The sequence below is a fragment of the Carassius auratus genome, unplaced genomic scaffold, assembly GCF_003368295.1.
Source record: "Carassius auratus strain Wakin unplaced genomic scaffold, ASM336829v1 scaf_tig00012711, whole genome shotgun sequence".
NCBI lineage: Eukaryota > Metazoa > Chordata > Actinopteri > Cypriniformes > Cyprinidae > Carassius > Carassius auratus.
In genome coordinates, this window is record NW_020524319.1 from 1,032 (window position 1) to 11,761 (window position 10,730).

Consider the following 10,730-nt stretch of genomic DNA (forward strand, 5'->3'; position numbering starts at 1 on the left):
TGCTGTACATTCAGCTTTACCATTACATGAATAAATTATATGCATAATTTTTTTTTAATAATATATAAAAATTGGAAATGGTTATTTAAAATTGTAATATTTCACATTATTTACTGTGATTTCGTGCAAATAAATGCAGCCTTGATGAGCATAAGAGACTTCTTAAAAATAAACATTAACAGATAATGATGACCCACAACTTTTTAACAGTAGTCTATGTATATACATGCATACACATATACACTTTATTTACACATGTGAATTTAATTGACATGGATCGTCAGTGGTAACACGTCAAAGATATCTGATGCAATAGTTTGAGGCAAAAAGTAAATTCTGACTTGGTAAAAATCCATTATTTTATGTTCAATTACTATATACTATATGTGCTCTTCCCAGTTTCCTCCTCTTGTGTTATGTTGTGTTGTAAGAAATTATAAACTGTGAAAAATTAGATCAGCTTGAACCATTTTACTTGACTTCTGAATTTAAGGAGCAGCATTTGCTGAGAAGAGGGGGATCTTTCGGCCCCCAAAGCAGAGGCTCAAATTTGTCACTGATACCAATGCTCTGACTGCTTTCCATCTTCGTCCTTTCTTTTTCATTAAAGGAGGACACCAGTCGGTTTGTGAGTTTATGAACCTCGTTCACAATAGCCTTAACATCTGCTTGGTCCTGACAGGCTTTCCACGTAGCCTGATTAAAGGGAAATGTAAGTATGAAGTCGCCAACACGACAAGGAGGGACACCTCTGTCCTGAGTCACGCGGTTCCACGGGACGGCTGGAGCCTTGAGTTTATGTAAGCGAAGAGATGGTAACTTGCACACGGTAGATGGTGCATTTCTGTGCAATTTCCTGGTGCTGTTTAATGTTGTGAGTTTTAGGTCATCGGATCCCAGCTCGTTGTTGATTTCCTCAAACTTCTGTGGATCCTTTTCATGTCCAATGGATTTTGAATTGGGGTGAACGGGGCAAGTCGCATAACCGGTGTTATTTCTAGTATCTTCAGAACTTGAAGAGCCTGAGACAGACTGATTCCAGCTTTTGTTGCCTGATGGAGGTGCGTGCAAAATCTTGGGCAACAAAAACCCTTGAGAAATTTTTGGCCGTAAATAGCGTCTACCTGTTCTCTTCCTGCAGTATCCCTTCTGTCTGAAGCTATCAACCATCCTGTAGTTCATCAGGTCGATGATATCATTGATCAGCCCTTTCTTGACCGTTACATCAGCAGGGCAGTCCAATGTTAGCGCCGGACTGTGGTTGACCTCTAGAAGCCACGGTTTGTAGCTGGCGTCGATGAGGATATCAAACCCCAACAGTTCCAGACAGTTGGGGCTGGAGGGAATGCAAGGAACGGCTGTGAGCAGAGTCAACGTAACAATATTGCTAATCCTGTGCCAGAGCAGAAGTTCGTTAATATCTTGTTTGTGAAGAAAACTACGGAATCTGCTCATGGTCCACTTGCATCCTCTGCCTACCCGCTCTTTGTCCATGGCGTAGCACATTCCAAACTTATTAATGCTGGTATTTGTCAAATGAGAGTACAGGCTGTCTAAAGAAGCAAGGGTGTATTTTTCGGTGGCGAAACGCACTAGGCCTTCCTGATGCATGTAAATCACAAGAGGGGAGAAGCTTTTTACGCAAACGTATATGCGTAGATCAAACTTGTAGCCTGAAATGAGAAGCGGGTTTGCTGATGTATCTCTGCACGATTGCCGAAGAGTCGTAGACCAAGTCCTTGATGTCTTCAAACAGAAATATACCTCTTCCTCTTGACAGGTCAACTGGCTTACAAATCCAGTAACGGGACTTCCCTCTATCAGTCATGCGATTCCTAGTGTACACCCCTAGAAACTTTGTGTATTCGTTTGGCAATATGAAAGCAGCAGGGCTGAAGTCATACAGGCCTGTGCCGAAAGCGATCTTCATTCTTCTCATGTGTCGTGCCAGACAATCTTTGCGTGTAATCTGGCTCATTTTGGGATGGTGGTTCAGTCTCTGCCAGGGCAGGATGTTTTCATAGTCAGACTTTCGGAAGCCAGAGCTTCTCCAATAGAGGTTCCAGTCTCCTTCCTCCTGCTCCTCTTCATCATACTCATCCCAGCCACGCTCCAGCAGCACCTCACGTACCACCTGAGGAGCTCCTCCGTGTAGTCTGAACACCAGGGGAGCAAAATCACATTCCCTTTCAGCCATGGAGAAGATCCAAGTGCTTCCAAGAAATCATGTGAGTCAGTTCTCTGAATTCTGCATGGAATAGGGGAAATCACATTGGTTTAATTTTCCAATGGATCCTGCTGTTCTCTTCTGGTAATACTAGAAATGCTTGCATTTGCTGCTACTTATGCTGATCAATTAGTAATAAATACAGCTTATTAATTATAAATCATTAGGATACAATGCCACAGCAGTATTTCTTTTACAGTTTGTAATAAAATAATAATAATAACGGATTGATACAGTCATATGCCAGCTGTTTAGATAAAACTATAATCAAAATATAATCATGTTCATGTGAAGGACCCCCACATCACAATTTTTTTTAAAAGTTGTTATTTATACAGTGAATTTTTTTTATTTTGTTTTCTATTGCATTTTCTATTCATAGCACTGTACTGTATTTATTTATTTTAATATAATTATTCTTATTTATTTTTTTATTATTATTGTCAATTTATTTATACATTTTCCCACATAGTTTTCACCTAAACTTTTTAATGGACCCGCTAGTATTTCCTTGTAGCCTCCAGATTGACAACACCTAGTCTAGAGGCTCCTATAAACTGGAATATTGACTATTGATTTGGCAATCATGATAATACATTTACTCATCGACTGATTAATACCAACCAGATCATTCTTGTGCATGTAAATACAGTCATAGCACTCTATGAGTCAAAAGCGATGCATTTTCGATTAACGTTACACCCAGTTTCTAAAAAAAAAAAATATTTTTTATAAAAAAATATAAAGCACAACCTTGTCATCATATAATTCATATAATTTACCTAATTCTATTTTATCTAGCGTTCACTTCTTTGGTTTTTGTAGAGAATATTTGCAATAATCACTCTTACCTGACCGAGCTCTGTTAATGTTACCTGGTTGATCCTCCACAGAGTTCCTGTCAGACAAGTTGTGACTCCTTTTGTGTCCTCTGCTCTGGTCATCTTTCGTTGCTAGGAAACTTTTGAATAAAAGCGCGCCATTTGAGCTGCTGACAACAACAGTACAGTAGCGTTACCTGCGCGGGCGGAGCAGGTGACGTCACCACGTGTGAATCAGCGTTTTAAACGTTAAACAATCCAAAGCGATATGCCAATCGAACAAAAAATATGTATTTATTTTAATATTGTATATAGTGTATCCGTCTAAATATGTCTCTGGGATATTTGAATTTAATCTATAATAGCTACACTGATGAAATGGGAAAATAAACAATTCTTCAATTCAATACCATTGTCTCTCTTCAAGATTGTTATGGAATTTTTTTTGTAAAGTTTAGTGTATTTTATAAGACATTTTATTTTAAATATGTTATTATTTGACAAATATTGAAGACGTTATCGTAAACATTTTAACCATATTCACACAGAAGTGGAAGTTGAATCGTAGACCTCATGATTGGCATTAATAGACCAAAAGAAAACACTGCCACCTACTGGAGATCAAAATACACCTACTAAAATGTAAGACTGGCAAGGACCAGTTTACTATCAGTGAGAATGCTGCCATCTACTGGTCACAACGAAAAGGAATATAAAGGCTGCAGTGCATTGATCTGTAAAATTCTTTATAAATGGCCTATTTACAATAAAACATTACATGTCATATATACAACGTGTATTTACCATAAGGGAGAAAGCACAAAGAAATTAAGTAATTTAACCTAATGCTACACTTTAGGCTGCACTGCAGGCTTCATAGCAGATTGCAGGTTGCAGACAGAGACAGCTAATCTGATAGTCCTGCTGTTAGTTTTATATTGGGAAATCATTTAATGTCCTTTCATGGTTACAAAAGGTTTGTCATGTAAAATACTCATCATAATTTCACTGTGTAATCAGCCCATTGTATTTTTGCTGGTTTTATTTTAAATTTAGATGCTTTCATCACATTTTTCCTAAAATTAAACGGTTTATTTCCTGGTTTAATCCCTGACTTTTGGAATATACATTGTGTCATGGAAGGCAAGGCAAGTTTATTTATATAGCACATTTCATATACAAAGTGCTTTACATAAAAGAAAGTAAAATAATCACGAAGACAAATAATAACAAAAATAAAACAAGCAATTTAAAAACTTTTAAAATGATTTAAAAAAAAATACTTAATTAAAATGAATTTAAAAACAGTTAGAAAATGATTTTACATAAAAAACTGAAAATATAGTGCAAATAGAAAATTTGTATGGAAACAGAACATTTGTATCTTACACTTTTTTAAAAGCTGTCATAAAAATGTTTAGTGTAAACTGTGAAAGTCTGTCACATATTTCACTGTAAAAAGTAATCACTGAATCTAGTAAACATTGTATTCATTGTAACTGATTTTTACAAATTGGTTTCATTTACTTAATTAAATTAACTGTGTTATGTGAACTTTCAGGTGGATGCATTATTTCAACTAAAAAACTTTAATAAAAAGAGCATCTAGTTTGTTGGACTAAAGGTCTATTCCACTTAGATATATTTAGTTATCTTTACTTGGTTGTTATAGTCATGGCCAAAAATGTAAGCCTCCTTGGTAATATGATCAAAGAAGGATGTGAAAATTAATCTGCATTATGAATCCTTTTGATCTTTTTTTTTTTTTTTTTTAATCACAAAAAGCTAACCTTTCATTGGATAAAACAAATTTAAAATGGGGGAATTTAAAAAAAGATTAATCGAAAAAAATGTGCCCAGCCCTAATACTGAGGCAGAAAAATCTACCAAAATCAATTTACACTTTTGTCTGAGAGATAATATCTTTGTCATTTAATTCTTTGAAGTCCTCATTTTCTGGTTAAAGCAAGTCGTCATTAGTCACTTGTGGAGTTGGATGCTTGTACTCGTTGTACTCAGCGTAAAGGTAAGTAACCACGGTAAGGGCAAGAACAGACAGAGCAACGTAGATTTTGGTGGACAGGCAGAGGAATGTGCTGTAAGCAAAGGCTATGGCAAAACCGAGGGACTCCCATATGCGGTAGTTGGCAAATGCTGCTTCTTTGTCCTTAGCAAAGAGAATGCCATAAAGTGCTGCAAATGAAATAAACACACAGTATAATGACTTCACAATATATTTATAAATTAAAATATATCTAAATGTTGAAACATCTATGGAAGCATTTATATAAATATTTTTATATTTAATTATTTATTTTTAAAATTTTATATTTGTAATAATAACTTAACTGTATAGATTACTAAGTGGTATGCAGTATGAAGCACTCACCATTGGTTTGTGTTTGCCACACAGCGTCTGCCATCCCCCAGAGTGCCGGAAACACAAAGAACATGCCCAGCTGGTCTGGATGAGGCTTCCAGTACAAAAGACCCAGAAAACAGCCCAGGTTTGTCACTGCAGCTGTGAAAGCGTAGTAAGATAGAACAAACATAACCAACCAGACTTAATCTTTAAACCATGTGTGAACCTGTTCTTGTATTACCCAAGCAAAGAGAGCGAGTCTTCCAGTGTATTGAGCCAGTCTACCAAATGCGAATGAGCACAGGGAGTTAGAAGCACCAAAGCAGATCATCACAAAGCCGACGTAGTGTATTCCTATCGCACAGGTCACATAGTTCTGCAGGGGAAAGAGGGTTGCAAAAATATTTCATTAGGATTAATTAGTATTCATGTCCTCCCAGTCTGCATATGGCTGGGCCGTTTCCATTATAGACGCAATAATATGCCCTACATTTGAAGTTCTTGCACTACTCTGCCACCTTCCATTACGCAGCACTCTGTTTGTTGACAAAAGGTTACATTTTTAATTTAGGCTGGTCTGCTTATGAACTCACATACTTAAACAGTAGTATACTGTACAGTGATGCAAACTACTGAAATTTCTCATATATTGTATCATTTACATGATTAATGTATGACGAGACAAAATACTTATTGTTTTGACATACAAATAAATGTGCATGTGTGCATATTTTAAAATATTATTTAAAAAATGGTTTAAAATGATCACTTGTCAACTAGAATCAGACCTAGAATTTCCTTCAGGGTTCTATTTCTTTATGCTTCATTTAAAACATGGTGGTCTACCTTTGTGTATTCGCCAGCAAGGAAGCTTTGCTCAAACCCACTGTACAGGGTCAATGGGATGAGAAGCAACAATCTAGGATTTCTCAGGAGCTTGAAGGTAGCCAGAAAGGTGCTGCAAAACGACTGGTTGCCCTTGGTTTTACGAAATTCTATGACCAGATCTCGGTCGATGTTGTCCAGGAACACTGCCACAAAAATGATGGCCAGAACCTCCAAACCTGCATGGACCAGGAAACACTAGGCTAGGAAATTCCTAGAATAATGCAAACTAGATTTGTATTTTTCCTGAAAGAGTTGTAAATGGCACTTGTCCATTACTATGTACTTGGTAGGTTGTTCTTGGTGGTTCTAGTGATTGCTCTGTGGTTTCTAGAGTATTCTGCAATGCTGGATGACTTATTTACTGAAGTTTAATAATTAGGGGTTTGTTCAGATCTTTAATTTTAAACCCCATTAATAATTGCATTTTTATGTTCACTGCAATACAGGAGCAGTAATTTGGACATTCAAATCTAGATTTTTTTTTTCAGTGGACAGTAATGAAATCATTATATTATTGACTAAACTAGTTTTTGGACACAAATATGAATGATTGTTACCCACCGATATAGCAGCCTAGCAGTGTGTTCACTAGGTGTTTTCCTGGAAGGGTTGTGTTTGCGACTGTGAAATTTTCAACGCATGATGTCGCACCACAGAACTGAAGGTTCTCCTCAGGGACTTCTAGAAATGAATAAACACTCGGTGTATTTACACTCACCCAAATAAATCACTAAAAATGGACACTGGCAAAGTGTTTAATCCAACTGTACCTATGCTAGAATCCTGGCCGAATATCAGAGATGACATGAGGTTTCCCCACACCGCTGATGACTGAAAAATGAAGAAAAAGATGCCAAAATATTGGCTGATGATATCCTGGCTTTTCTTGTTGATTTTCTGGCCTCGTCTGTTTCCACTTATTGTGAGATAGGTGCATTTTGCAGGCCACAGCAGTGAACCTCCTATACCCAGAATAGCAGAGGTTGTCATCAGACTTGGCCTGCAGACAAACATGATGAAATGAGGTGCTGAATGATGTGATGAAAGACACTACAGATTTACTTCTAACTTAACTGAATTAACAGAACCTTCAGCTCTTAAATGTTTAAATTAAATGTTTGGGGTCAGTAAGTAGCAGCACAACAAAATGTTATAATTACATTTTAAAATATAGCATCTTACCGACCCCAAACTTTAGAACAATATACAAATATTAAATATGTAACAATATAAATATACAGGTGCATCTCAATGAATTAGAATGTCATGGACAAGTTCATTTATTTCAGTAATTCAACTCAAATTGTGAAACTCATGTATTAAATAAATTCAGTGCACATAGACTGAAGTAGTTTAAGTCTTTGGTTCTTTTAATTGTGATGATTTTGGCTCACGTTAAACAAAAACCCACCTATTCACTAGCTATCTCAACAAATTAGAATTCTTCATAAGACCAATAAAAAGTAAAAAAAAAAAATGTAGTGAACTTTTGGCCTTCTGGAAAGTATGTTGATTTACTGTACATGTACTCAATACTTGGTAGGGGCTCCTTTTGCTTTAATTACTGCCTCAGTTCAGCCTGGCATGGAGGTGATCAGTTTGTGGCACTGCTGAGGTGGTATGGAAGCCCAGGTTTCTTTGACAGTGGCCTTCAGCTCATCTGAATTTTTTGGTGTCTTGTTTCTCATTTTCCTCTTGACAATAGGGGTTCAGGTCTGGTGAGTTTACTGTCCAGTCATTTAACCAACTTTTGGTGCTTTTGACAGTGTGTAAAAATTAAATACAAAACTTGCTCTCATCTGAAAAGAGGACTTTGGACCACTGGGCAATAGTCCAGTTCTTCTTCTCCTTAGCCCAGGTAAGACGCCTCTGATGTTGTCTGTGGTTCAGCAAATTCCTTGACACGTCTGTGTGTGGTGGCTTTTGATGCCTTGACCCCAGCCTCAGTCCATTCCTTGTGAAGTTTACTCAAATTCTTGAATCAATTTTGCTTGACAATCTTCATAAGGCTGCAATTCTCTCGATTGGTTGTGCATCATTTTCTTCCGCACTTTTTCCTTCAACTCAACTTTCTGTTAACATGCTTGGATACAGCACTCTGTGAACAGCCAGCTTCTTTGGTAATGAATGTTTGTGGCTTACTCTCCTTGTGAAGGGTGTCAATGAATGTCTTCTGGACAACTGTCAGATCAGTCTTCCCCATGATTGTGTAGCCTAGTGAACCAAACTGAGAGACCATTTTGAAGGCTCAGGAAACCTTTGCAGGTGTTTTGAGTTGATTAGCTGATTGGCATGTCACCATATTCTGATTTGTTGAGATAGTGAATTGGTGGGTTTTTGTTAAATGTGAGCAAAAATCATAACAATTAAAGGAACCAAAGCCTTAAACTACTTCAGACTGTGTGCACTGAATTCATTTAATACATGAGTTTCACAATTTGATTTGAATAACTAGAATAAATATACTTTTCCACAACATTATAATTTATTGAGATGCAACTATATGTCTCTTGTATTTCACACATAATAGTCATTTCAGGCCTGGCATTTGAAACGGTGTCTCACACATGCAGAAAAATAATGCCATTTTGAACTTATAGTGTAAGCAACTATGCTTACATATCTGTTTATATTGTTCAACAAATCAGTACAAAAGGCAGAGAAATGCACACACCAGCCTGGCGCAAGGTTTCCAAAGGAATATGACACATAACAAGCCATAGAAAGGACGATGGTCCATTTACAGCCCAGATTTTTGATCATTATTGAAGGCAGAAACATCGAGGCCAAAATCATCGCTCCATAGATGACACTGAGAGAAATAACACCCCTTCCATCCTCAGCATTAAGACTGCTCTGTAACGTACAAACATGCTTTCATCAATATAAATATACCCACAAATCAAAGCCAACAATACAGTTATTTGTGTAACAAATAGGCCAGATTTTAATAGCTTTAATTGTTAATAATAATTTAATCTTGCCTCCCACACAACTTTTTAAAACTTTATGTTAAATAAATGATCTGCTTTACACCTTTTCTGAACAACTACAAAGAGTCGTTTGTGTAGATATTTATGTGTACAATTTGTATTTATTTATCTTCTCTGATTTATTACCTGTAAACTCTGCAGTCCTCCATACGCTGTAAATAAGAGCAAAAATCCAAATGAAACCACAAGGACATTTTTGGTGGTTCGGCTCATCAATTTTGTCATCCTGAAATCCAGTGAATGCTTCAAAAGGGATGAATTCCTTCAGTGAAAGACAAAACTGATTCTAGATTGACTTGGAAGTCACACTGGGCTAATACATAACAAGGCTGAAAACGCTCTAGGACAAAGTTCACTGTAATGGAGTCATGAAAAGCATCCAGGTTTTGGATGCCTAAAGCTGAGTCAATAAAGACAAACTGATTGCATATCAGTTACTAAAGTGTTTTTTAACACAAGTTATTCTCTTCTTTTTTCCTATGGAACAATATTTATAAATATATTAAACTGTAATAATGTTTTACAATATTACTGTTTTTACTGTAGTTATATCCTTTTTTTTTATTTTACTATATTTTGCTGTGTAAAAACCATAAGAGACTTCTTTCAAAAACAGTTTTACAAACTCCAAACTTCTAATCAGTATAAGCTTCCATAACACTGTCATTTGCTGCACATTTCACAGTAATATTTTTAAATGAACGAATTCACTGCAGTTTGTCCTCTCTGAATCCGCAGACAAAAACTTGTCTCAGATTGTGAAATTAATATTATTTTACATATATTATCAAGATGTGCCAGCTAGGAGGTGAAAGTCACAATTGCGCATCATTGACTCCACCCAGCCTTTATCTGAGCATTTCATTCCTTTCCTCAGCATTCATTTGCGGTTTTATCATTTACAGTAAGTGATCACTTTATCTGAAGTGACTTATTATAATCGTTTATGTGGATTTAATGTAAGTGTCTTGCTCTGAAGCCCAATGGTTGTTCTTAAATTATGCTTATTTAATTATTATAGACTTTCTGTTTGAATATAGATGTTATTTAGTCCCTTTCTTTGCCCCATTTTTCCTTGTTGTGTCCATTATAATAGTCCCCACAATGTAGGCTATATGTTAAATACTTTAATATATATTTTTTTGGTTTAGTATATATATTTTTTTAATTGATGTACCTTTTTCATCTTAATATGTCCTGATCATCACAATATATAGGCAATATATATTCCTACTATATTCTACAGAAAAGTAAGAGTACGTAATGTGAAAAGGAAACAGAGAGAGACAGTCTTTACAATAGCATGCACTGTCTCTAAAAGCTCTAGAACACAGCAGGGGCGGATCTAGAAAAATATTGATGGGGTGGCAGGAATTTTTGAGGGGTGGCAACATATGGCAGACATATATATACTGAATTTAGTCACAGTTATTACAGTT

At 36.2% G+C, this 10,730-nt stretch overlaps 2 pseudogenes; both read right to left on the reverse strand.

Moving 5' to 3' along the window:
• Positions 1 to 235: 235 nt before the first annotated feature.
• Positions 236 to 3,173, reverse strand: LOC113073656 (probable tubulin polyglutamylase TTLL2; annotated as a pseudogene).
• Positions 3,174 to 4,945: 1,772 nt separating this feature from the next.
• LOC113073655 (protein unc-93 homolog A-like) lies at positions 4,946 to 9,618 on the reverse strand (annotated as a pseudogene).
• Between the last annotated feature and the right edge of the window lie 1,112 nt (positions 9,619 to 10,730).